At 39.0% G+C, this 27,595-nt stretch overlaps 1 pseudogene; it reads right to left on the bottom strand.

Annotated features, from left to right (window-relative positions):
* LOC149158640 (chaperonin CPN60-2, mitochondrial-like) overlaps nucleotides 1-27,595 on the bottom strand; it is a 234,535-nt pseudogene that overhangs the window by 67,307 nt on the left and 139,633 nt on the right.

Below are 27,595 nucleotides of genomic sequence, written 5' to 3'. Positions count from 1 at the left end.
CCTAGAAGGAAAATATGATAAGTCCAAAATGACAGTGGCAGAAAAAACAAGGGAAATTAAGGCCTTAAGTGACAAAATAAAGGTCTTGGAGGAGGAGCTAACTTTGGACAAGACACTAGCTGAAATAAAGAGGATTCTATGGGCCTAGATTAATCAATCAATCACTGACCAGTGGCGGTCAATTCAGGCCATACATGAACAAATGTTTTTAATTGGCCTAGCTCAGTTTGAGAATCAGAGAGCCAGAGCAGCATTGGGAACCATGCCTGAACAGGCCAGCAAAATGATTAATTTTTTAAACCATCAAACTAAGGAAGAGCTGGCAGCAATGCGAATTATGAATAGGACAGAGGCCATACTCACAGCAAAGAAGGTGCTGACTCTGAGAGGTTTTGTGCAGACACTGGACAGAAAGTGTCAAGAGATGTAAAGGGACATAGATGATTTTAAGTGGAAACTTACAGCATTACAAAGCAAAGGTTTTCCCAGCTTGCTGACTAGTACTGGAAGGCTGTTAACATGTGAGCAATATGCCACCAGAGTGAACAACTATGTCACAAATCAACTTACTGCATCCTCAGGCTCTACAGCAGAGGTGGGGCCACCTTCTGGGCAGAATCTCTATGATAAGTTGGAAAACTTATTTTTTATTGAACAAGAAATTAATCATTTGTTTGAGATGCCACCCCACTATTATAGGTATACAGAGGCCGATGAAACACTCATCAAAATACAAAAGCATCAGTTACCTCCCGAGGATTGGTGGCAGGCAATGCTGGCCATTTTGCCCAGGTAATTTCAGTTTTGCCCCCTTTTATTATTTCAAATCTCGGTCAGCTATGAGTCAGCCAAATGAGGCATGGAAGCACCAGACAGAGTGGTTAAAGAACAGGCAGAGCAGGTTGGAGTAGTGACCAAGCAAAGAAATGGGACGATAAGCCCAAAAGACAGCAGATTTTAAAAGTGCAGCCCAGCCGACTCAATCTGACTCAAAAGTAAATTTTCTCTGACAGAATGAACAACTGTTATATTCATGTTTACTACAACATTTACTCTTTCAGCTACCATCCCTTAAGAGTTCGCGAAGAAGTTATGAGCTATTAACTCATCATCTAGATATTTTTGTATCTTGTTTTTGTATATATACCTCCCCACAGAACATATTTGGGGTTGGTTGGTTCATAATTCCTCTTTAGACTTGTGCTGTATTATTTTGAAAGCTTCTATAATCAAAGATTGCTGAAATGTTTGGTTGAAGAATTGTCTGTTGTGTTAATTAATGGCTGAAGAGTAACTGTGGAATTCTTGTGCTACTACATGGCCCAATAAGTGTTTCTTACCTCTGTTTTCAATTCATATATGTTTAGACCATACACATATCACCATCTAAGTTACAGAAAGAAAGATTAGCTTAGAATTTGCGTGGCTGCACTCTATGCTCAGTTTTTGTGACTTCTATATGTTTTCTTCTGATTCAGGCATAAATATGAATTCCTCATGGCTCGTATTTGATCTGTTTCATTCATGTATGACTATTATTTAGGAATTCTTGACTGCTCCTAGATATAGTTCACTCGCCTTCCCCCTGTCAAGCTGAAAGAGAGATTCTTAGTTTCCCTTCATTCCTTAGCCTTCATTTCATCCTTTTAACTTGAAAGATTGTTTCATGTGTAGCGATCTTGCTCTATATTCCTCTTGTGTCCAAGAAAACGCAACATCAAACCCTAATCCATGACTCCATGCCCAATGGTTTGAACTTCTCACACTATACATCCCAACTCTGCTTGAAAACATCATCCTTCCCACCAAAATCAAAACAAAACCCATGCACACCATAACTAGCCTAAAATCAACCCAAAACAAAGCTAAATTTTAAAGAGAGAGCCCTCTCTGACTGCAGGTAGGCTAGGACCTGCAATGCAAAGATTGGTTAGTGGTTACCTCGGCCGTATCCCTTAAGGAGCCAAGCGACAACCTGAGTGATAACACATTGGGCATTAAATGCTTAGGTAATTTACCTACTACTAAATAATTTGCAACATCAGCATATCATGGTGCCCTGACAATAACAACAAACAAACGTTCAACTAGGAATTGATCTTCGACTGCTGCTGCATCCGCTGGCTTTGGCATTCGTGAGAGAAAATCAGCTACAAGATTCTCTTTTCCAGGTCGATCCTTTATTGTGATGTCAAATTCCTGCAATAAAATCAACCATCTTATTTCTCTACCATTTGTAACAGGTTTATTTGCTAAGTATTTTATGGCAGAGTGATCTGTATATAAAACTACAGGATACCCAGTTATATAATGTCTAAACTTATTTACAGCATGTATTACAGCTAAGGATCCTTTTTCAATTACAATATAGTTTAGTTCAATAGGAGAGAGGTTCTTGCTAATATAATAAATTGCATATGACTTTTTATCTTCTTCCTACCCAAGGACTACTCCAATAGCTGTGTCTGAAGCATCAGATGAAATTTGGAATGGAAAATCCCAATTTGGGCCCCTTAGCACTGGGGCTGTCGATACAAGCTTTTTCAGATCCTTGAAAGCACGGTCACACTTATCTGTCCAAATAAAATCAACATTCCCAGTTAGTGCATATAGAGCTGCAACTATTTCAAAAAAGTGCTCTATGAATCCCCTATAATAACCAAAAAAACCCAGAAAACTACGTACCTCTGTTTGTGTGGTAGGAGTAGGTATTAACAGAATTATCTAAATTTTAGTCGGATCTACCTGTATTCCATCTGCTGAGATATAATGACCTAAGATGAGTCCCTCGGTCATCATCATATGACACCTTTCATGGCTCAAGCAAAGCCTGGTGGCAATACATCTTTGCAGCACCTTTTCCAATGTGTCTAGTGCTAGCTAAAAATCATCTCCATACGATGTGAAATCATCCATATATACTTCGAGCCCTTCATTTATTAAATCTGAAAAGATGCTGAGGATGGCCCTTTGAAATGTGGCAAGGGCATTGCATAGGCCAAAGGGTAGGACTCTGTAAGCAAATTTCTCCCAAGGGCAAGTAAAAGTAGTTTTATCTTGATCTTCAGGGGTAATCTAAATCTGATTGTATCCACTGAAGCCATCTAGGAAAGAAAAGAATTTCTTTCCTACTAATGTGTCTAATACCTGGTCAATGAATGGAAGGGGAAAGTGGTCTTTTTGGGTTGCTTTGTTCAATTCTCTATAATCTACACACATCCTCCACTTTCCATTCTTCTTTGGCACCACTACTAGTGGAGAGACCCACTTTCTATCAAATATTGGGTAAATAAAGTTTACATCTAAAAGTTTTTGTAATTCAGCTTTCATAATATCCTTAAGATGAGGGTTTAGTATCCGTTGGGGTTGGCGAATGTGTCTAGCATCCTTTTCTGTATAAATGTGGTGCGTACACAGTTGGGGATCAATTTCTTTCATGTCCGGGTAATCCCATGCAAAAGCTTCCTTGTATTTTCTTAGTAGTTGGACCAACTTTTCTTCTTGTTCAGGAGTCAGGATTTTGTTAATGTTCAAGGGTTTTCCTGGCTCAATCTCTATAGTTTTGCTATTTGAAACAGAGGTAGTAGCTATTGATTGATCATGAGTGTCTTTGAGGGGATCTTCTTGTAGTTCATTATCAAATTCTGCCTCTATGATGTGACATTGTACATGGGATCTGGTTTCTGGTTGGTTAATGAAATTGTTAATGATGTCGTCCTCTATTTGGTCTTTGAATTCGAGGGCATCTTCTATGGTTAAAGGTGATCTAATGTTTTCTGTGATATATGATACAGGTTGTTTGTTAGTTTTCATTATTGTTAGGCTTGGCTGGGCTAGAGGGTATAAAGGTAAATTTTTGGCATTACTCCCTCTAGTTATAGTCATACTGCTTGTCGACAACCAATGTAAGAATCAGCAGTTACTAACCAAGGTCTAACTAAGATTAAAGGGTTTCCATCTAGCTGGTTTTTCGGATTAATTATCAAAAAATCTGTAGGGTATTTCCAGGAGTCTACAGAGACCATTACATCATGTAGTGTGCCTTTTGGTCTGACTACCGATTGGTCAGCCAACTCCAATAAGGTTGTGGTTGGATCTAATGATGTAATACCAAGCTTTTGACAAGTGGTGGTTGTTATGATATTGATTGTAGCTCCTAAATCAACTAAGGCATTTGGAAAGGAGTGTCCATTAATTTGCATTGTAACTATAGGATTCCCTGGGTCCTCATATTTTACGAGTGCTTCTCTTCCTAATAGTAAGTCAGATAGGGTGCTGACTACTTGGACGGTTGGGTTAGTTGTTATTCTCGTCTTTGGCTTTTGTATATATAACTCTTTGATGGTTTTTGTGTAGATCGAGATATCTTGGATAGCCTAGAGGAGTGGGATCTTTATACATAAATTTCTTAGTTCTCCTAGAAGATCAAAATCAGGATGTTCTATTGGGCACGACATGATTAGTCGTTCTGGGAATGGGGGAGAAGAAGTGGTTTCTTGGTCATGTTTTTGTTGTCTAACCACATCCTCTTCTTGTAGTGGTTGTTCTAAAGGTAAGGGATTTTCAACTTGAGCATTTTTATCTCCCTAAGTTTCTATTATGCACCTAGACCTTAATTGAAGGTCGTTGCACTCTCTTAACTCGGTTTCTAATTCTGGTGCTTCGATTATTTTAACAAATTGAACCGGTCTATTATTAGGGTTCGGGTTGGGTTGGGCTAGGAGTTGTGGCCTTAAGTTGGTCTCGGGATTTTGTTGCAATGTATATGGTGCTAGCAGTGTAGGTTGAGGGAGAGGAATCATTCCAGCTGGCTGATTCATATATCTTTGCTAGTTCGACTGCCAGGTTTGACTCTGCGAGGTGGATGGTGACCATTGTGTCGTATATGCATTATTTTTCCAAAATGCTGGACAGTAAGGGAAGTTTGGCCAATTGGTTTGATTTTTTTGATTTGGCCATGGTGATGTAGGAAATAGCTGCTGTGACCAGCTAGGGAAAGGTGGCTAATTTTGCCACATTCCATTATATTGTTGAGCATTATACTGAGGAGATTGAAAAGAAGAGGATGGATCATTGGGTATACCTGTTTGTTGTGGCTGCCATTGACGGTGCTAACTGAGTAGGTACACTGGTTCTGATTCTTCTTCCGCCTCCTTGTAGACAGCTTTCAGGCTCGGAAGTGAGGGAAAGTTTTCTGTGGAGTGGTCTTTTGTGCAAATGGCACAGACTTGGACTGCATCTAGTGGGTACTCCTTATGGCTGTGTTTCTTTCTGCATCTAGGTCTTAATATTGCCAAATTTTTCTCTGCTTATGTTTGCTTTTGTTTAGCCTACATAATGTCGAACTGCGTTGTCAGAGTCCCTAGAATATTGGTTTTGAAGTCTTCCAATAGATTCCCAATTTCTTCGGGGGTTAGACCTCCACCAGAGATCTTGTTGTCCCTTTTGATTGTGTCACGTTCTGCTAGTTTTAGCCTTGTACTGCCTCTCGAACTCCTGATACATAAATCAATAATGTCTGCAAAAATTTCCTGATATATGTCACATTTTCCCACAATGTTTAATGTTTCAACCCATTGTTCCTTCATCCCTTTAATTAATGTAGTTTTTAACACATTGCCAGGTAAGGGTAAAGATGCATAAGGAGATCTCCAAAGATTGTATTGAAAGCGTTCTAAATATTCCTCCAATGTTTCATTAGGTCTGGTTGTCATTTGAAATATTTCATCCTTTAATTCTCTAGACCTACAATAATCTTCATATTTCTTTAGAAAAGCACCTTTCATCCGATCCCAGTCATTTATAACACCTCCACCTAACCCCATGAACCATCGTAAAGCTGCTCCTTTTAATGTGGAGGGAAATAGTTTTAGCTTTTGGGGATTAGTGGTATAGTCATACCCTCAACATAATACATCGAATTCAAACAGAAATGAATCTGGGTCTTCTGATGTTAAGCCATGGAATGTAGGAATATGCTGGAGAGGAATGGGCTTCATAGGTGCATTAACTACAATATCTACAATGGGATATTGCAGTGTGGAGGTTTGAGGTGTTTGTTGGTTCTGGGCCATTTGATCAAATATGTGTCAATATCCTTCTGGGATTTCTAGGGAGTTATTCCTGGGCTGACTAGAAGGAGTAGGAATGGCCTTGACAGCACTTCCTTGGTGTGGGATAATGAGTGTTCCTTGATGAACTATTATCTGGGGGAATTTTGGCTCTTCAAGTTCTTCAATTTTATTTTGGATGATTTTGATAGCACTTCCTTTATCTAGGTTGCTTAGTGTTTGAACTACTCCAAGAGGGGATCTTGGTTCTTCTATTTCCCCAGTTTCTTCTCCTCCTTCACAGAGATTACTAGAGTTCCCTTCTTGTAAAGAAATTGGGCGAGAATTCTCAATTTCTTGAAAATCTTAATCAATTTCTTCTATTTGGCTATGTACCTCAGCAAAGTCTACAAATGGTGATTCTGTGGCCCAAAGGGAGCTAGTAGGTTGTCTAGAAGTAACTTTTCTAAGGCCTATTGGTGGCTGAGATTCTGCTTTCTTGAGGATATCATCTATAAAGGTCGATCAACTAAGGGTCACCGGTCCCTTAGCTTTATCAGGTTTGGGTAGTGGTTTTGGATTCTTTTCAGGCTTTTTCTGCTTAGTCATGCACACAACTCAAATACTTATTTCTACCCAAAGTAATCAACAAATCTGCAGGAAAGTGGGCGGGGGAGCAGGGTTGTTACATGCTTCGTACGCAGGTTCTTACCTTCCGTTTTTAATACCCAATTCTCTCCTAGCAGGCACTTATCAAATGCACACTACTATTCTTAAAAAAAACAAATGGCTACACTCTCCCTGGCAACGGCGCCAAAATGTTGAGGTATAAAAGGTGTCTTTTGAACTCCTATTTATCCTACATTAATTATCAATCCAGATATGATTTTTTTATTTCAAGAGTGTACTCAATCTGAGGTGAGCAATTTATTTCAAGAGTAATGTTTTCTAATTTGCAGTACAGTGCTAAATACAAGAGTAAATGGATGCTTGAAATAAAATCTAATTGCAATCAAAAGAAACTTAATGTTGTGAAACTTAAACCATTCACTCAGAAAACTACAACAATTTATCAGTCAAGGATGTAGTAGTGATAACTCTTTCCTTTGTGAATTGATATAAATGAAATCAAATATAAACAAGATCCACAATCTGAGAACTTAGACAGTGATAGCCAATGTCCTTTACAGTTGTTGATCTTACACTCCACACCAAAACAATTAACTGGAAATGACAATTCAATCAATAATGCTGCTTAGCAGAAATGTAGTAAACACACTCACTGCAAAATACTTAAAAGCAAAACCAAATACTTTCATAAAAGAAATAACACCTGTCTAGTATGAATGAACAACAATGCTAACTTAATATAAATGAATAGAAACGCTAAATTGAAATGAACAACAATGCTAAATGGAAATGAACAACAATGCTAACTTAATGTAAATGAACAGCAAAGCCGAATGAACAACAATCTATAATGAATGGCAGAGTCCAAAGTGAACAGTGAAGCTTCACAACCAGAATGAATAGCATAAAAGTTTAAGTTGTAATGAATAGTAATCTTGTTATGGTGGAAGAAAATGGCAACGCGATCCAATTATGATTTCATGCATGAAACGATTTCAGGAAAATGTAAAGGAACGAGAATTTAGAAAGCAATGTGATTCAAAGCAATGAAAAGTAAATCAAACCATTACACGACTGGAACTATAAAATAATGGCACAAGTGGCAAGTGGATCCACCAAGGCTGGGCCCTTAGCCGCTAGTGAAGCACCCCCAGGCTAATTTAGTAGGAATGAATGGAACAACAACTGACTTATATATTGATCATGTGAAAATGTTACAAACAATCGTACTATTTTTTGATTAACGAGATTTGATGATCAAGTAGCAATACAACAGTAAATGAAAATGGTAACACATGCACCCTCGGCTACAAGCGCTGTCCCTTTTTATAATGGCCAGGCAGATATATCAAGAGTACAGATAAGTTTTGAAGCAACGATGATTCACTCTATCTTTGATTTCCAGTTTATCGTTTTGTCTTCTTGCGCTGATGCTATGCTTTCCCTTTCTTCTCCTAGACTATGCACTCCGATCTTGATCTCCTTGTATGGATACGGCTTCCTGGGGAAGGGACAACAGTTGCTTCTACTTTGTCTTTTCCTCCCGAACAGTGTTTTTCCATTTCCTTCATTTTCTGTATAGAAAAAGACAATAATCAGTTATTTTGTATCAATCACAAATCTCCTTAATTCTACCATAGTTCTTTAACATATTAGCATTTTATAATTTAAAGGAGTTATGATTCAAAGAAAAATATAAAGAAATAAATGGCAAATACATACCTTTTCCATCGCTCAACACCCCCCAACACAGGATTATTGACCATGTATTTTAGTGCGGAGTACAGGTGCACCTACTCAGGTTGGGGCTTTTCCTCATAGGCTTGCATCCATGTGCACGGATGATTCTACCCATCATACTTATCTGTCAGTTGCATCTTGGGCTTCCCAAATCGTGTTCGCATCATTTTCCTACATTCACGCCAATTATCAAAACTTCACTTGTGCGTACCCCAATATCTTGCGGCTATAGTGCGTAGTGCCCAGTCCAAGGCCTGCAAGTGTTACTTTTTTGGCACCTCTCTCTCAAATGCATCCAACAAGGTATCTACCTCATTCAATCCATCATAAGTAGGCAGATTCCTTTCCTCTAACGATACGCAGCATAGTTACTTCATGTAACCGATTCTGTCAGCATTCTATTTCTTCATCAGAGTCTGAAGTACATGAACTCTCACACTCCCATGTAATTTGTCCATCTGCGATGGGATTTACCCAATCTTGGTCTCACGTTGTTACCTTATAGATTCTATCCAAGTCATCATCACTCTCATAGTCATGGACTGGCTCTGTATAGCGTGATCCTTCAGCAAGATTGAGGGGTATTATTATGCATAGTGACTTCTTCTCAAAAATCATCTTTCGCTGCTTCAGAATCATTACCCCATTCATATCAGTAGCCCAATCAATTCCCAAGAGCACAGGGTAGGGATTGTTGTCATCAACAATCTCTATTACTTCAAAATCTTCCATCACGCTCGCTCCCTCAATATCCACAGTTACTCCCTACAGCCGCCCCATGGGTATGATTTTCTATTGATTCACCATCCTTAGCTAAATTGGATACCATTGCAGTGTCGGTCTCCCCATTCACTCCCATGTCTATTTTAGTAGAACATTTGCATCTGATCCCAAATCTAGAATAATTTGATCCATCTCATATTCTTCGATCTACATGGTAAGTCTCATTTCACCTCCCTTCCTTCTCAGACTACGTGCAGTTCTCCTGGTGCAGTCCTAGCACATCTGTTGATGAGTTCTTGTAGCCCTTTCATAGCCTTATTATCACGTAGTAGCTTCATACAGGTTTCTAGGAAAGTTGTGAGCATAGAGGGGTCCGCCTCCAGCTCCGGTCTATCTTTGCTTCCTGGAGTGGAGGCCTCAGCAAAGCTCTTCTTAGTTTCCATGAAGGTTTCCCGAGCACACTCCACATCAAACTCAGCCTCTTTTGCTGGGGCTTTATGAACCCATGTACTATCTTCCTGTTTCTTCCCCTTGTCATCTCCCATCATGATTCCACTCCAGAGCACTATATTTACATTTGAATCTTCCTCGTCCAGCTCAAGCCTCATCATCTACAGGTTCTGTGTCAGGGGAGGCAGTAGCGCTCCTCTGTCATGTATCCTAGCTATCAACGTAGGACAATATTCTCTTTCATGATCAAACAACGTGCAATACTTTCACGATGGGCGCGTTGTATTAGTGCAATCACGGGCATAGTGTCCTGGCCATCCGCAGTTGTAGCAAATCAATTATTCGCAACCTCTACAAGGTCCTCCTCTGCCTTGGCCTCATTCGCGCCACCCCAACATTTTGGTCAAGGTGTTGTGTTTCGACCTGAACCCTGTAGGCGGGAGTTCTATCCATCATCAATTCATAGCTACTGCCAGTACACTCATCATGTCCCACCGACCTACAAAAGTTGCAGAACAACTGTTGTGGAGTTTTCATATACTTCTGTAACAAGTTACATTTATCTGTGGCATGTTTTCCAGCACAGATAGCACACCAAAAAGCAGGTGTTGCGCTAGGTCCTGCTAGAGATTCTGGCCTTAAAGGCATCGGTCCTCCTCCTGCAAGGTAATTTGTAAAGATCGGGCAATGGTATTTTTCATGACCCTGACTCTTGCATTTCAAGCACCATACTTCTTCCCATACCTCTGGCCGAACCGCCTTATCCTGCTTCAAGCTTTGCATATCAAGGCACAGATCTTTAGTTGCGCGTGGATTTGCTGAACTCCTAGATTAGGATCCTTCATTGGGGTCTCATGTAGTCTCATGGCAATCTCTAGGGCCTCTGCGTGAGTTGTTATCTTCTACTGCGATAGCACACTCCTTAAATGTGGTAGTAGAAAAGCTACAAACCACCCGCGATGTTGTCCATCTGTCAAATTCATGTTGGCTTCACGGATCATACATTTCAACCTCTGATCTAGTTCCCAAGGCATTTTGCTTGGTAGCATTGTGATCTCTTTGAATCCCACAATCAACTGCGCTTTAGATTTAGGCATGCTAAATTCCCTATCCAGTGTTGTTTGGATGTCCGCTACTCTAGCATTTCGGTTATCGTTGGAGTACTTAATATACCAAATTAACGCGTGATCTTGTAGAGCACTAACCAATGTTGCTTTCTTTATGTTATCATCCATAACACCTTGAGCTTCCCATACATCCCTCACAACGAACCAGAATTGGTTCGGATCCTCATTTCCTAAGCCTTTGAACAAAGGTAACTTCACTGTGTTTGCCATACTTAATCACGATGGTGGTGGAGGTGGTTTAGGCAAAGTTGAAGATAGTGGAGGTGGTACAGGTGAAGTTGAAGGTGATGGCGGTGAAGATGGAGGTGGTGTGGGTGGAGGTGGTATTCGTGAAAATCCCTATCTTATTAATTGAATAGCACTTCATGGAGAGACCTTCGCTATACCTTCTTTATCCCTTCGTGGTGGTGAAATCAAAGGGCTAGGCTCCAGACCCTTATTTCCTTCATTTTTGTAACTTTTTCCACTTCGTGTAGTGCCAAACATCGTGGTAACTACATAACCTATTTTTTGCACAACAAAATTTTAATCCAAGTATTCAGAGATTTTACATACTTACCTCGCAGTCCTTTGAAAAAGCATTGCTCTACCTCGCTATAGCTTTCTGAGGTGTCGATTACGAATTCAGTAAAAAATCCTCGTATAATGTGATCGAGCTAGTCATCGATGGCACACGTGATCTTATCCTCCGGTGCTTCCAACCTTCGCACTAGCTCTAGGGTCCACAAAATAAGACCGTCAATTTTCCACCTTCCTTGGTTATCTGCTAGCTTCGTGATCCACTCGTATAGCTCAGTAGGGAAAGAGGCGAAAAATATTTCATGGATTTTCATACATGGATATTGGTCCAACCACTGTTCTTTCGATAGTCACGGGTTTTTGTCCTCCTGCGCCATGAACTCGTGAATCCTTCTATCCAACCAACCTTCAATTTATTTCTTAGTTGGATTCCAGTAATACGACATCACACATCTCTCATGCAAATTTCGGTCCCAGCAATGGATTGATTTGTTGGCTTGTGGGGGCCTGACCCAGGTTCAATGTTAGTTAGCCAAACAAATCCCTACACTACTGGCCCTTTCGGCATCAGCCCCTAGAGTGCAAACTGAAGTCTCACCCAAAACAGTATGGGGGGATGGTGGAACCAAATTTCCACACCCTTGAGATGGATGTGACGTCGGTTTATTCTAGCTATACCTGCCTTCGCATAGGCTACTTATCCCTTTGTTATACCCTTCAGTACCTTCACGAAATGTTACAATCAGCTCCCGCACAGCCCTAACAAGGGGCTGAAATGCTTTCACACTGCTAGGGCAGCGAACTACGATATTTCCCAAACTATGCTAAGTATCTTACTTATGTTATTAATAGACCTTGGTTAGCCTCGCGTAAATAGATTTTCTTACTTACGTTCTCTTAACTAGCATAGTTATACACATTCACACATCATATAAGCATTAGAAGTGTAATTCATACCCAATATAACATATGCATAAACAGGAAATAAAGACACGAAAATTATAGAATACTTCTCTTTATTGATAATTCGAGGTGATTACAGACTCGACCCACCCTACGCACTTAGCTGTAGGGGTCCGTGCACTTAGTTGTGGACTTCTAGGCCTCTACGCACTCAGCTACAGAGCCTGTACCTATGCTACGACCCAACTTAGACTTCTACTTAGAGCTATCTCTCATACATCATATTATTCTTCATGTTCTTTCTCTCTATCTACTTAGAGCTTCACTTTATTTATACAATCCCATGGTCTGCGGACCATAGGTAGATATTTTACAACCGACATTACATTATCAAAATAAGGGCAGACAACCCCATGAATCTTTAACATCTACGCACTATGTGACCACAAAATGTGGAGTCTTTACATTGGGATTACAAAAATTGGACCAAAACATGGGCTTTAAGCCCCAAAACTGCCCTTGGGGGATCCCGCACCCAATAACTATCTGAAGCAAGATCTCTTGGTATTGATTAGTTAGTAGTATACTTGGATTCACAACTGGTGGTGTCTGACTTAAACAACATCTATTGTGTGAGATATCCTTACTTAGATCGCCAATTTATGACAGTTTGTTTATTACAAAGATCATTTAATTTTATCAAATTTATTCATATTCCACAATTAGAAAAATCATTTTCTAATTCCATAGTTAACCAAGCATTAGATTCGCATATTAATCATTCCTCACATCAAATAAAAATAATCAAAAATCATATGTATATATGGTCTTCACATCATGAAATAGTTTTTATATAGATATAAGTTATATGTTCAAAATATGATACAAAATCAGGAAAAAATGTCCTACAAAATTAGGACTTAACCTCAATCATGTCTATCAAAAAAGATCAAGACATCTCTAATCTATATTTGTTGGCCCTACCCTGGATGTGCATCTCTGAAGAATACACTGTCAGTAACCAACCATGAGAAAAGTCACACCCAAATGCGTGGTACTCCTACGATGTGTCTCTGCATTGCCTCTGGTAGATCCTCTACTGCTTCCATAGGTACCTAGTGAGTCCATCTTTCGATGTTCCTCTTTATGGCATGAAGAACACTCTCAGTCTTAGCTACAACACCCTCCATGTCCCTTCCATGACACCTATTCCTGGGTAGGACCTCAGGTCTTACTGGTCCCACATATATATCACGATAAAAAAAAATTGTAAGAATTTTGTTCTCATAAAAAATAATTTCAATTCATAATTTTGAAATCAAATCAAATAACATTAAAATGTTAAAAACAATTTTACCAATGGCATGCCATGTAGCGTTGAGTGGAAGAACTAGATCCGGGTCCACTTTGACATCCATGTCTGCATAGGGGTAGTCCTCAATAGAAATGACTTTTTATTCCCACCAAAAGAAAAACTCGACATTGAATGTCATTCTAGGGACCTCACCACCCCCTAGTCTCTTCATTAAGTCAACCCATATACCCATTCATGGATCTCTTGGGCTGTTGATGGTGGAAATCACTTTGGGTCGAAGTCCTGTTAGTCTCTCTCGAAGAAACTACAAATAATAGTACCATACCGAAAAAAATTGTATTATTCTTCTTGATGGAAGTAAGTTGTTTTTTCATGTTGGTTAGAAGGGTTCTGCACCAATCAGAAACTGTGGTAAGGCAATCTACTACTAAACTCATTCTAAGACAAGAAGCTTGGTGCAATGAGGCTAATCTAGCCACCCTCAGAATGGTACAAAGGAGAATCCTTAGGGGTAGACTCTGTTGGAAATAATACTGAGAGGGGGGGTGAATCAGTATTATCAGATCAATCAAACTTTTCAATGCTCAGAAACATATACGCTACTTCAGTTAGGTGAACCAGCGTGTACACGCTACTGTGGTTAAGTAAAACAGCGTATAAGAAGAAAACTCATAATTTAGTTAGCTTATTCTTCAGTTAAGTTCATCAGGACATTATTCACCTCATTAACAGTAAGCAGGTGCAGTATAACAGAACAGATCAAAAACCACACACATGAACACCAAGATATAAGGTGGAAACCCAATGTGGGTGAAAACCACCTGCTGCAAGTTGTCTCTATCTTTCTTTAATAAGAAACTTCAGTTTACAATATTTTGTACTGGTGCAGCCTTGTACCAGTACACAGGCTACAACCTGCAGAAGGCTACAACCTTCTCTCGTTCTCCAAACTTCCTTGGAAGGGAGCTCCAACCCCCTTTGCTCTTGTACTAGCCAAGATACTAGTACGTAGGTGCTGGCCTACAATCTTCTTTCTTTTAGGTACCACTTTTCATACATTTTCAGACTGGATATTCCTGAAGCACATCATTCAATCTGTAGAACCCAATTCATTCAACTTTCATAATAGATCCATGAAGCATAAAACAACCAATACTAGAATTATCAAACTTTGAATCACTGAACCACTGAACCCTGTCAATCACCAGATACCAGAACCCAGAGCAGTCTACAGAACTCTGCAATAACAGTCAGATCCAACTGCAAAACCCAAAATAAGCTTTAAGAGATATACGCTACTTCAATGAGCGAAACCCGCGTGTACACGCGTTTTTACTTAAGCCAACCTACGTACAGATCTAAAAATAGATTCTCTCAACTTGCAGCTGTACCAGACATCAGTTAGATCCAGAACATAATATTGCGACAGTATGCAGATCTAGAAATACGCATAATCAACCATATCATAATAGAGCATTTCAAACCATTAGATCCCGATTTGTCCTTAGATCTAGTCTTCCATCCGCCGATGTGATTTCTCCTTAGCTCATATCAAGCAACCCGAACCCTACATATCAGATCTCTTTCTCTCTTAGATATTCAAGCCTTGTCGAAAGATGATGTTGCCTAATGATCTTCTTCTCCTTATATAGCCTTAGGCCTTTCTCAATACCAAGAGCCAAAACCATAGTAACACAATACCATCAACTTTAAAACTAGGGATCGACACGCCCGTCGAGACATAATGATCCGAAATCATAGGCACAACTTCCAAGGACTAACCACCATGGACCAAAGGAATCTTTCCACATACACGCGCTTTTTCTGAATCTAACTAGCGTGTACACGCGACTTGGGCTTAACGAAACGGCGTGTATGAGCTTCCTTGGCATGCTGTACTGAGATCTGTCTTCTGATTAAGTTGCCATCACCTGTACCAACCTCTGAGTGAGTTGCCATCAAGGACAACACTTAAATCATAATGCCAACAATCTCCCCCTTTGGACTTGATGGCAACCACCACACCAAGTCACTCTCCCCCTTTGTCATCAAGGGCAAAGGGCTGTGCTCCCCCTGAGGACATGCTGATACCTCTGCTTGGCTGTGCTGACTCGTGCTCCCCCTGACAGTAGACCAGATCTGCAAAAGATGTTCTTCAACAAGAACCAAGACTTATACACCATAAGGGACCGTCCTATCACCAAAAGACTCAATACATACATCCATACTCCCTACCAAGAGGGGACAAATCAGAAACAACCAATTATATTACAGCATTCATCCCAGGCATAGTGGGGAAACCAACATAGGCCGTTACATGACCTTGACACCATAAAAGAAATATGACAAGAGAGATACATGACATAGAGACAACAGATCTAGACCAAGACTTAGGAAAGGCACCAGCAGCATCTGATAAACATCTTGTTAGATCAGCAACCAGGATTTCTTTCTGAGCTCCTTCTCCTGAAACCAACAACCAAAACATCTGAATGCCAACAATGCTTTATGAGACTTTTAAGCTGCTCCCCCTGAACCTGTGCCTGTTGCACTCCCTGAAACTGTGCCTGAAGAATTCTGACATTCCCATTGCTGTTCAGAACTCCAGAGTTTGCCCTTGCTGTTCAGAACTTCATATACGCGATTTTTCCTGTATAAACCAGCGTATGTACGCGGATATACTTTATGCAACAAGCGTCCAACATATACGCGACTTACCCATCATGAAACCGCGTGTATACGCGCATATCCCTTCCGTAACCTGCGTATACCAACTTTTCTGTAGAACAAACAAACTTCAACAACAGGATGAAGCGTCAACTACTCCCAGCTTTTGTCTGAGATATTCAAAAGTTTCCCTGGGCAGTGGTTTTGTGAGAATATCAGCAACTTGCTCCTTAGAAGGAACATACTCCAACTTGACCTTCTGCTCAAACACTTGTTCCCGAAGAAAATGGTACTTGATTGGTATGTGCTTGGTCTTTGAGTGCATGACTGGATTCTTTGAAATGCTGATTGCACTTGTATTATCACATAAGATAGAGACAGGTGGAGTGCAAGTGATTTGAAAGTCCTGCAAGGTCTGCATCATCCAAAGAAGTTGTGTGCAACAAGATGCTGCAGCCACATATTCTGCTTCAGCTGTAGATAAGGCAATCGAACTTTGTTTCTTGCTGAACCAAGATACTAATCTGGAACCCATGAAGAAAGCACCTCCACTTGTGCTTTTCCTATCATCCACACTTCCAGCCCAATCTGCATCTGTGTAAGCATGAAGAGTGAGATCTGTATTTCTAGGATACCATAAGCCATAGTTTTGGGTCCCTTGAAGATATTTGAAGATTCTTTTGACTGCCTGAAGATGAGTTTCCTTTGGGTTGGCTTGAAATCTTCCAACCATTCCTACTGCATGTGTAATATCTGGTCGAGTACCTGTCAAATAAAGCAAACTCCCAATCATGGATCTATAAGTGGGTTGGTGAACTGCTGCTGATTCATCATTTGCACTGAGGCTGCATCCTGTAACCATGGGTGTACATACTGGCTTTGACTCTTCCATGCCATACTTCTTCAAGATCTGCTTGAGGTATTTGGTTTGAGACAAGAAGATACCTCCTTCATTTTGTTGGATTTGCAATCCAAGAAAATATGTCAATTCTCCAAGAAGTGACATTTCGAATTCTTTCTGCATAACCAAGGCAAAGTTTTGACTCATGGTCTCTTCATTGCTGCCAAAAATAATATCATCTACATAAACAACAAGAATTAGCAATTTGTTATTTTCAACTTTTATATAGAGATTGCTATCTGCTGATCCTTTTGAAAAGCCTTGTTGGTGAAGATATTTGTCCAACCGATAGTACCAAGCCCTTGGAGCTTGTTTGAGTCCATAGAGTGCCTTTTTCAATCTACATACAAGGTTTGGGTCATTCCCAAGAATGAAACCATCTGGCTGCTCAATATATACTTCTTCTTCTAAGTCTCCATTCAGGAAGGCTGATTTCACGTCCATTTGAAATACCTTGAAATTTTGAAAGCTTGAGAGAGCAAGGAACATTCGGATGGCCTCTAGTCTTGCCACAGGAGCAAAGGTCTCTTCAAAATCTATTCCTTCTTGCTGTGCATACCCTTTACAAACAAGTCTGGCCTTGTTTCTAATTACTTCTCCATTTTCATTTAATTTATTCTTGAAGACCCATTTTGTTCCTATTACATTCTTATCTTTTGGTCTAGGAACTAATTCCCAAGTGTTGTTCTTTTCGATTTGCTCAAGTTCTTCATCCATTGCTTTGACCCAACATTCATCTTTGCATGCCTCTTTCACATTTTGTGGTTCAATGGAGGAGAGTAATGCCAAGTAGCTTGAAGCTTCTGCAAGTGTCCTTCTTGTTTGTACTCCTGCTTCTTTCTGCCCCACAATCTGAGTTTCTGGATGATTCTTTTGAACATATCTGGATGGAGTCTTCTCTTCCGTTCTTGTCTGCTCCTCTGGTTCTTCTTGAGATTCTTCTTCTTCTTGAGATTCTTCTTCTTCATTATTTCGCCTTTGAGAGTAACCTTCATCTTCTTCAATGTCTTCATGATGAACTTGCCTAGGAATATATCCCTTCTCATCAACCACTATATCAATACTGTCAACAATTCTGCCAAGTCTTTTATTGTAGCACTTGTATGCTTTGCTATGTGGAGAATAACCAAGAAGAATGCCCTCATCTGCTCTAGGTTCAAGTTTGCCAAGTTGCTCATCAGTATTCTTGATATAACATTTGCTCCCAAAGATTTTGAAGTGCTTCACGGAAGGAGTTTTACCACTCCAAAGCTCATGAGGTGTTTGAGTGCTGTTTACTCGGACATTTGTTTTGTTAAGAATAATAACAGCAGCATGTGCAGCTTCACCCCAGAAGGTTGCAGGAGTACCTGATTCATCGAGCATAGCACGAGCCATTTGTTGGATAGTTCTGTTCATTCTTTCCACAACCCCATTTTGCTGAGGAGTTCTAGCTGTAGAGAATTCTCTTCTTATCCCATGTTCATCGCAGAAATCGAAAAATTCATTTGATGTGAACTCCCCACCTCTGTCAGATCTGAGGCACTTAATTTTGTGTCCTGATTCATTTTCAGCCAATGCTTTGAAGGATTTGAATTTTTCGAATGCTTCATCTTTGTGCTTCATAAGCCCTAACCAAACAAACCTTGAGAAATCATCAATGAATAATATCAGATATTCTTCTCCTCGAGGTGTCCTTTTCCTAAATGGACCACATACATCTGTATGGACTAGCTCAAGAGGCAAGCTAGCTGATCCTTCCTTCTCTGGAAAGTTAGTTCTGGTTTGCTTTCCAAACTGACAAGATTTGCATATGGTGTTGTCTGGAATTTTGATATCTGGAAGATCGCGAACTGCCTGATATTTGCATGCTTTCCTTATTTGTGAGAAACTTAGATGTCCCAACCTTCGATGCCATAACCAGTGCTCTTCATCCTTGCTAAGATAGCATTGTTGTTGTCCTTCTTCAAATATGTACAGATTATTTGGAGTTCTTTTGCCCTTGAGAACTGTTTTTCCTGTATCAAGATCACGAACAAGACATCCATTCGATCTAAAAATAACCTCGGTTTTTTGATCACACATCTGGCTGACACTTAGAAGATTATGCTTTAATCCATCAACATATAAAACATTTCCAGCCTTGACCTTTTCTTTCAAAGGAGCAATACCTTTTCCTTTTATAGTTGCAGGAGTATCATTTCCAAAAGAAACTTTCTTTCCCTTTTCTAAAGTAGAATAAGATTCAAGTTTTTCTTTATCACCTGTCATATGTTTCGAACATCCACTGTCGATGTACCATAGATTTTCCTGTCCTTCTGCATAAAATGCTATCCCACATCTTTCTGTTTGAGGTTCCTTTATTCTCCATGTTTTGGTGCTTGTGGCTTGTTCCTTTTTCTCCTGAAACCTGCTCCTGCATTCAGAGTCTTTATGACCAAAATTATTGCAAATAGAACATTCAACTTCATTTTCAAGAACCGAAAAGTTGTTATAGGTCCTTTTTGTAATCCCTGTCATACTTCTTTGTTTTTGAGCTTCCCTAGTCATGATTGTTTTATATGCAACACATTGAGCTGCTTTGTGACCAAAGTTGTGGCAAGAAAAGCATTGTCCATTGAAGAAGCTTCTGCGGTTATTGAATCTACCAGCCAACTGATTGTAATTTCTATTTTCATCTATTCTTGAGCCAAACTGAGAAGATTTTACCTGTGGTTGGTTGTAGCTTTTGTTCATTCTTAAGGAGGATTGTCCCTGATAGTTTCTGTTTGTAATTCGTCCCTGCTTTACCTGATTATCTTCATTGTTCTTCCGCTCATTTCTTCTTGCTGCATCAAGATAACTTTTTGAGGTGGATGCTTGAGAGGTTTCTCCATTATAGCCCAAACCTGTCTTGTTTAGAGGAGACCGCTGCACACTGATAATCTCATCCAAAGTTTCAGATCCTTTGACAAATTTAAGATTAATAGCTTTTGTTTTCTCAATTTCTTTTCTGAGACCAACAATTTCACCTTCTAGTTTTTCAAGATGTTTTTCCTTTTCATCAATCTGAAATTGCAAAGTATCAATGATCACATTCTTTTCTTCTATGCCTCTCTTGAGTCTAGTGATTTCATTATAGAGATTATCCACATCTACAGCATCTTCATAATCATCATCTTCAAATGCCATTAACAGCTTATATTTATTACCTTGTTCTCTTCATCACTGTTTGATAAGCCATCACTATCTTCATGGGTGTAGTAGCTTTTCTTATTTGCACTTTGTTTCTTGTTCCATCTAGCAGGTTCTTTTCCTTTATCCTTATAAGGACATTTTGCAGCATAATGACCTACTTTCCCACAAGCAAAGCATTTGAAAGGTAGCTTACCTCTGAACCTTCCAGAACCCCTTTGAAGATTTCTGACAAAATTTGATTCTTCTTCCTCTTCTTCTGGAACATGGCTTGCTTCATAGTAATCTTCTTTTCCTGATGCCTTAAAAGCAGCTTCCCTTCTGTCAGATGGACCTCCCTTTCTCATTTCATAAGCGGTTAGAATTCCATGTAGCTGAGACATAGTGAGAACACGGAGATTTTCTTTTTCTTCTATTGCAGATACTTTAGATTCAAACTTGGGGGATAATGATCTTAGAATCTTTTGAACTACTATAGTTTCTCTTATTTCTTCACCCAAATTTTTCATACAATTAACAATCTCATCTACCCGAAGAAAATAATTAGCCACACTTTCATCATTATACATCTTGAGAGTCTCATATTGAAGCCTGAGAGTTTGAAGTTTAGCTTGCTTTACCTGTTCATCTCCTTCATAGCTAGTGATCATTTTGTCCCATATTTCTTTTGCTGATTTGAAGTGCATGACCTTCATGAATTCTATTTGAGATATACTTCCTAATAGAGTACTGACTGCTTTTGCATTTGTTTCATACTTCTTTTTCTCAGCTGGATCTGTAGTAGTAGCTGAAGGAAAAACATAGCCTGTTTCTACAATGTTCCAAACTTCTGTACCAAGAGATTGAAGATATGCAGTAACTCTTACCTTCCAGTAATTGAAATTTGTCCCATCAAAAATCGGTGGCCTGATTGATGCTTCTTTCTCGTAGCTGCTCATGATGAATGATCTACCTTCAAGCGATCAAGCTTCTCTGAAGGACCTGCTCTGATACCAATTGTTGGAAATAATACTGAGAGGGGGGGTGAATCAGTATTATCAGATCAATCAAACTTTTCAATGCTCAGAAACATATACGCTACTTCAGTTAGGTGAACCAGCGTGTACACGCTACTGTGGTTAAGTAAAATAGCGTATAAGAAGAAAACTCATAATTTAGTTAGCTTATTCTTCAGTTAAGTTCATCAGGACATTATTCACCTCATTAACAGTAAGCAGGTGCAGTATAACAGAACAGATCAAAAACCACACACATGAACACCAAGATATAAGGTGGAAACCCAATGTGGGTGAAAACCACCTGCTGCAAGTTGTCTCTATCTTTCTTTAATAAGAAACTTCAGTTTACAATATTTTGTACTGGTGCAGCCTTGTACCAGTACGCAGGCTACAACCTGCAGAAGGCTACAACCTTCTCTCGTTCTCCAAACTTCCTTGGAAGGGAGCTCCAACCCCCTTTGCTCTTGTACTAGCCAAGATACTAGTACGTAGGTGCTGGCCTACAATCTTCTTTCTTTCAGGTACCACTTTTCATACATTTTCAGACTGGATATTCCTGAAGCACATCATTCAATCTGTAGAACCCAATTCATTCAACTTTCATAACAGATCCATGAAGCATAAAACAACCAATACTAGAATTATCAAACTTTGAATCACTGAACCACTGAACCCTGTCAATCACCAGATACCAGAACCCAGAGCAGTCTACAGAACTCTGCAATAACAGTCAGATCCAACTGCAAAACCCAAAATAAGCTTTAAGAGATATACGCTACTTCAATGAGCGAAACCCGCGTGTACACGCGTTTTTACTTAAGCCAACCTGCGTACAGATCTAAAAATAGATTCTCTCAACTTGCAGCTGTACCAGACATCAGTTAGATCCAGAACATAATATTGCGACAGTATGCAGATCTAGAAATACGCATAATCAACCATATCATAATAGAGCATTTCAAACCATTAGATCCCGATTTGTCCTTAGATCTAGTCTTCCATCCGCCGATGTGATTTCTCCTTAGCTCATATCAAGCAACCCGAACCCTGCATATCAGATCTCTTTCTCTCTTAGATATTCAAGCCTTGTCGAAAGATGATGTTGCCTAATGATCTTCTTCTCCTTATATAGCCTTAGGCCTTTCTCAATACCAAGAGCCAAAACCATAGTAACACAATACCATCAACTTTAAAACTAGGGATCGACACGCCCGTCGAGACATAATGATCCGAAATCATAGGCACAACTTCCAAGGACTAACCACCATGGACCAAAGGAATCTTTCCACATACACGCACTTTTTCTGAATCTAACTAGCGTGTACACGCGACTTGGGCTTAACGAAACGGCGTGTATGAGCTTCCTTGGCATGCTGTACTGAGATCTGTCTTCTGATTAAGTTGCCATCACCTGTACCAACCTCTGAGTGAGTTGCCATCAAGGACAACACTTAAATCATAATGCCAACAGACTCTCCACATGGTTGATTGGGATCTGTGTCCCTACCTTCTCATTGAACCCAAGGCAGTAAATGTGAATGTAATCCTCCACACTAAGGCTTCCTCGGGCCTTCTCTTGCAAATTGACTAGCTCTCCTCTCCGAGAAAGTCCAGTAATTAAGTATATGTATTCTACTTCAATCTGTAGGGGTATCTAATCAATCATGAATGCATCTTCTTCTTGATCTGAGTAGTTGATAAAAATTTCTAACAACCTTGTATTGGTTTTCATATTTGGCATTTTGAAAACCTTCAACAACCCACATCCTCACAGTGCAAAACAATGTTAATGGATCATTCATAACTTCATTATCTATTCTACTATGCTCTCTTTCTCTCGAAGTAATTGTCATCCTACAGTTTCAAGTATTTTGATCCATTAAAATCTGCGATTTAAAACCTTTGACTACACACGTGTAGGTTCACTTCATACACAATGTTAGAGTCTTAAAGTCACAGTGATCAAAATTACTCATTTCGCAATTGGTTATAGTCTTAGGTCAAATTATAATATTTTCAAATTAAATTCGGCATCTCTCTTGGTCGTGAAATGGTCCTAAGTCATTTTCTAAGTGTAATTCTACTCTCATCATACATCATATGTCATGGTAATCAAGTTAAATTTGAAATCAATTCATGAGTCATTGAGTCACCAAAGGTCATTTTTCCTTCATTAAGTGTCATTATTAAAAATATGAAAAGAAAGAGTCATGGTGTCATAAGGTTGATCATGAAAGTGTCATGAGTGTCTTGTTGGTCTAGTCAGTAATCATACTCATTAATTTGGGTGTGTGATCATCATATTTCCATTTGAACTCATTCATCATCCAAAATTAGTAAGATGTCATGAGAGTTAAAAAAAAAAAGAGAATAAAGTACATCAAGAGAATCAAGGTACATCTATGTCACATGGAGGAAAATACATCTGCAACTGAAATAATCATCATATATTTTGTATAAATGTATCATCAAGCCATATCCTAGCTCAAATCATCCAAATGATGGAGAAATTGGTCATCATGACAAAGGGAGGTAAAATTTGAATTTTCAAGTTATAAAATTCTTCAACGAGTTTGAGTTGGTTTTATTAATAGTGATATGCATTCAAGGAGCTCAAATTCAGCCTCAAAAACTTTGCAACTAAGCCAAGAAAGAAGAATTAAAGCAGCATTGCACTAATAACAATATAATAAGGGGGTTGCACTAACAACAATAAGGGGTTACACTATTAGTAGAGGGACCTAGCAAATCCAAAAATAAATTTCTTATGATAGAATTATTGAAAAAATACTTGAAATGCACGAAATTTCATTGAGAAATAGAATTTGGAGATTACCTAGAGATTGAGAGTTGTTTTGGCTGAGAAATTTGGTGGATTGTGATTACCAGGTTTTGCTCCAGAGCCCTTGCACTAAATTGTCTAAAAAGAAAATGACGCTTGGTAAGTAAAAAGGTCTATTTATAAGTTGTAATTTCAAAAACTTTAAAAAACCCATTTTCCAAAGTTTATGTGTTAGCTTTTTTTTAATTTTATAAACTTTGTGACCTTTTGGCTTTCTGGGCTAGGATAGGTTATTTTTCAGGTTAAATTGGAGACTTTGAGAGGTTTTTACCACTTTGAGTCCATGATCGCTGACCCGCCATGGTAGGTATCATTTTCGTCACCGGCATATAGGTTAGGGAAGATCACTTTTTTCGTTACATTATGCATTCTAGCCTCCATACTGCGATATATTGCCATAGGGTCAACCCCATTATGTTATGATTCTTGAACCCTTTTCACTGCCCGACTTATAAAATCATGACATGATGGTAGAGTCATCCTTTACATAGGCTTCCTAGTTATATCAAAGCTAGCATATGTTTCCCATGCTGCAAAGATTGATTAGGCTCAGGAGTCCTCTTAGTCTTGCCATGACTTTTGCAATGAAGCTTCATTCTCCTTCTTCTTCGATATCTTTCTAGCTTTATACCCTAGAGGCTTCAATATGTTGAGTTGTATTGTTGCATTGAATGTTGACTATTTGTACCTTTTGGACTTAAGCCAGCTTCACTTGGACTCATGTATAAGCCACTTTTTACCATGTCTTTCTGCAAAATCAACCTTCAAATCAGTTAGCCTCTGCAACTTGACACCTTATGCCTATGGAAAGAACATTCCTTTGACTGTCATTAACTAGTTTCATCACCTTGCATTAAGCATAGGAATGTTTCACTCCCAGGAACTAGCACATCTATATTTACATGCTCGTTCTTTCAACTGTACCATATTCATTATTTTATTCTTTTTCAAGATTTTTAAATATGAAAAAGAAAAAAAAAAAAAAAAATATATATATATATATATATATATTGCAAAAAACAGCAGGAACGGGACTTTACTTCCATAATTGATGGCTGCAAGAGTCAATTGTGTCACCCTTGAACAAAGGACTCAAAGAAAGTCTTTCCTCCATCAGAATGGGCTTTAGTTTGACTTGGGAGAGACATAACCTTGACATTGAGTCAATAATCCTCTAATTGGTTATATATTCCAATCATATGGAGAGTTTGTTTTTGCCTCCTACATGACAAACTTATAAAAAGTTACCATATGCTGCCATACAGTCACATTTGAGTCATGATTTTTTTCAAGGGAAGTAAACCTGGGTCAACCTTTCTATAGTGTTTCTTGACTCATTTTCAGTGAGCCATACCCATTCTGTCATAGTTATGTTTAGTATCACATAATTTATTTGGTACTTTTCTCATGCTAGTTAAGAAGGTCTCCATTGACTTCTTGATGGTTGTTCTTCTCTTATCGACTTCGACAAATTGCTCTGAGAGTAGGCCTAGAGTGGCACCCTAGCCCTATTTCCATCATTCATAGGTGACCTTTTACCCATCATCGATCAATATCACGGATCTTTGACTCAGTGGTTTCCCTTATGTTTGACGTCATCTTACATTATCACACACTGGGATTCATGCAATACCTTGGTTTCCATTTGACCCTATTGGTGGATTCCTCGCCTCTATGTCAACTTTAATTATTGGTTGGTTCATAGGGTTTTTGTTGTGCATTCACATCATATTTTGTACATCGGAAACATGCTCCGGTATGGTTACTTCATGTTTCTTCATCTGATTCCTTCCAAATAATTTGCCTGCGGGTTACACTCGTGCTAGATTGATGTGGGATGCCTTAACACCTTCCTTCCAGTAGATCTTTTCCCATCGAATATAACTCATTTATTTCGGAATAAGGTTGAGATTCCTTTTTTAGTACCTTAAGGTTTGTAGTCATTAGTGGAAGACTCCTTCGATAACAACTGTGAGAATAAATTAATGTCTCCTGATTGGTAGATTCTCTCATGTGTTCAACTTCGACTCATTTGTTCGCACTTGTTAGATTGTACTAGGGTACCTTGACTCTTATCATCATTATCGGTGAGTTTTCTTGCATTTTTGAATGGTATACATCAATGACCAGTAACCAAACGATTTCTCACATAGTCGACTTCACCTCATTTATTCCCATAGTGTAGAAAAGTACCATAGCGATCATTAAAGACCTCGGGTTGCATCAATGTTTTTTGGTTCACTTGTCAGTTCCTCTAGTTTTTTCCAGTGGCACAATCCACCTTATATGTTGTATTTCATCACAATAGCATTTTATATGTTGGCACTGGAGTTGCATGCAGTACCATTATTCCAATTTTTTACTTGGTACTTTCAGGAACATCTATGTGACATTAGTGACCAGATATCTCCTTCAGCATCATTGATCTGTTGTTTTATAGGTGATATTGTGACTGGCCTTGATATGTACTTTTTTTGCTATGATTAGATGATCCACTATGTATTTCTCAGTTTCCTTTGTACTTGTATACGTATTGGATCTGCTCTACACTTGATATGCGGACATGCTTTACTATCTCCAAGCATGGGTATGCTCGCCTTAGACATGATCTTTCTTTCTGATCTCTTCCATTGGTTTGGCATGTTGGAATTTGGTGATCTCCTCCCAAGTCCTCACGTGATTCTTTGAATACAGTTAATATATTTCGGCCATCATGTACCCCTTATGATCTCATATATTAGGGGGCATCTATTATAGCATCATTTATCACCCTTGTATTCTTGATGCTCTGAGTCATGGCCTTGGGCATCCCTTTCCCTTCAGATTTGGTCCATTTATTAAAAATCATTATTTTAAATTCCATACATGACTCTACCCTTTAAAACGCATGTGCATATGTGGGTCTAGCTATACCCAACCCGCGTATATAATTTGATATATTAAAAAAATATAAAATCTCTATTTTATGGGTGGGTTTTACGGGCTTCATGAGAAGCCCACCTAGAGGAGCCCATGGCCTAACTATATCCGAACTACAACAACTATTTTGAGGTGGCATAATACACCTCATGAGAAGGACTAAGGGGAGAGAAGGAGAGGATATTGATATTATATCCAATTGGTCGCTGATTAAGTCTAATTTATCCCTATGCCTCTTGCACTCTCACCTATAGGAAACCCTTTTTTCATCATAGATATGTTCATCCACTTTTTAAGACATATATGTGTATGAATTTGAAAGAGGGTTTTTGAGGCTTGGGCTGGACAGATTTGGAGGAAGGTTTCACTTGGTGCCGTGGTCAAATCAGGTTGTATTCTTTCACATTCTTTGCAGACATCAATAACGAAGCTCTGTCTTGTTCTTTATGTGATGATCTTTATGATTTAACTCATGTTATGGTATAATTATGTATAATCTCATGTTTTATATTGATATTCTTATATGATCTAACATTCATAACTTGAACATGCTTTGAACTACTACTAGTATATATGCTTTTCTGGAATAAGCTGCAGGTTTTGAAGCATTGGAGGAAGAAGAGGGTTTGGACCCTACAGGAACATCCTCAAATGTAGG

Source organism: Pinus tabuliformis, chromosome 5_2 (genome assembly GCF_031772625.1).
Source record: "Pinus tabuliformis cultivar Carrire ecotype Pingquan chromosome 5_2, CPIR1, whole genome shotgun sequence".
Taxonomy (NCBI): Eukaryota; Viridiplantae; Streptophyta; class Pinopsida; order Pinales; family Pinaceae; genus Pinus; species Pinus tabuliformis.
Note: the sequence above shows the minus strand (reverse complement) of the source record. Positions and strands in the feature narration are given on the sequence as shown.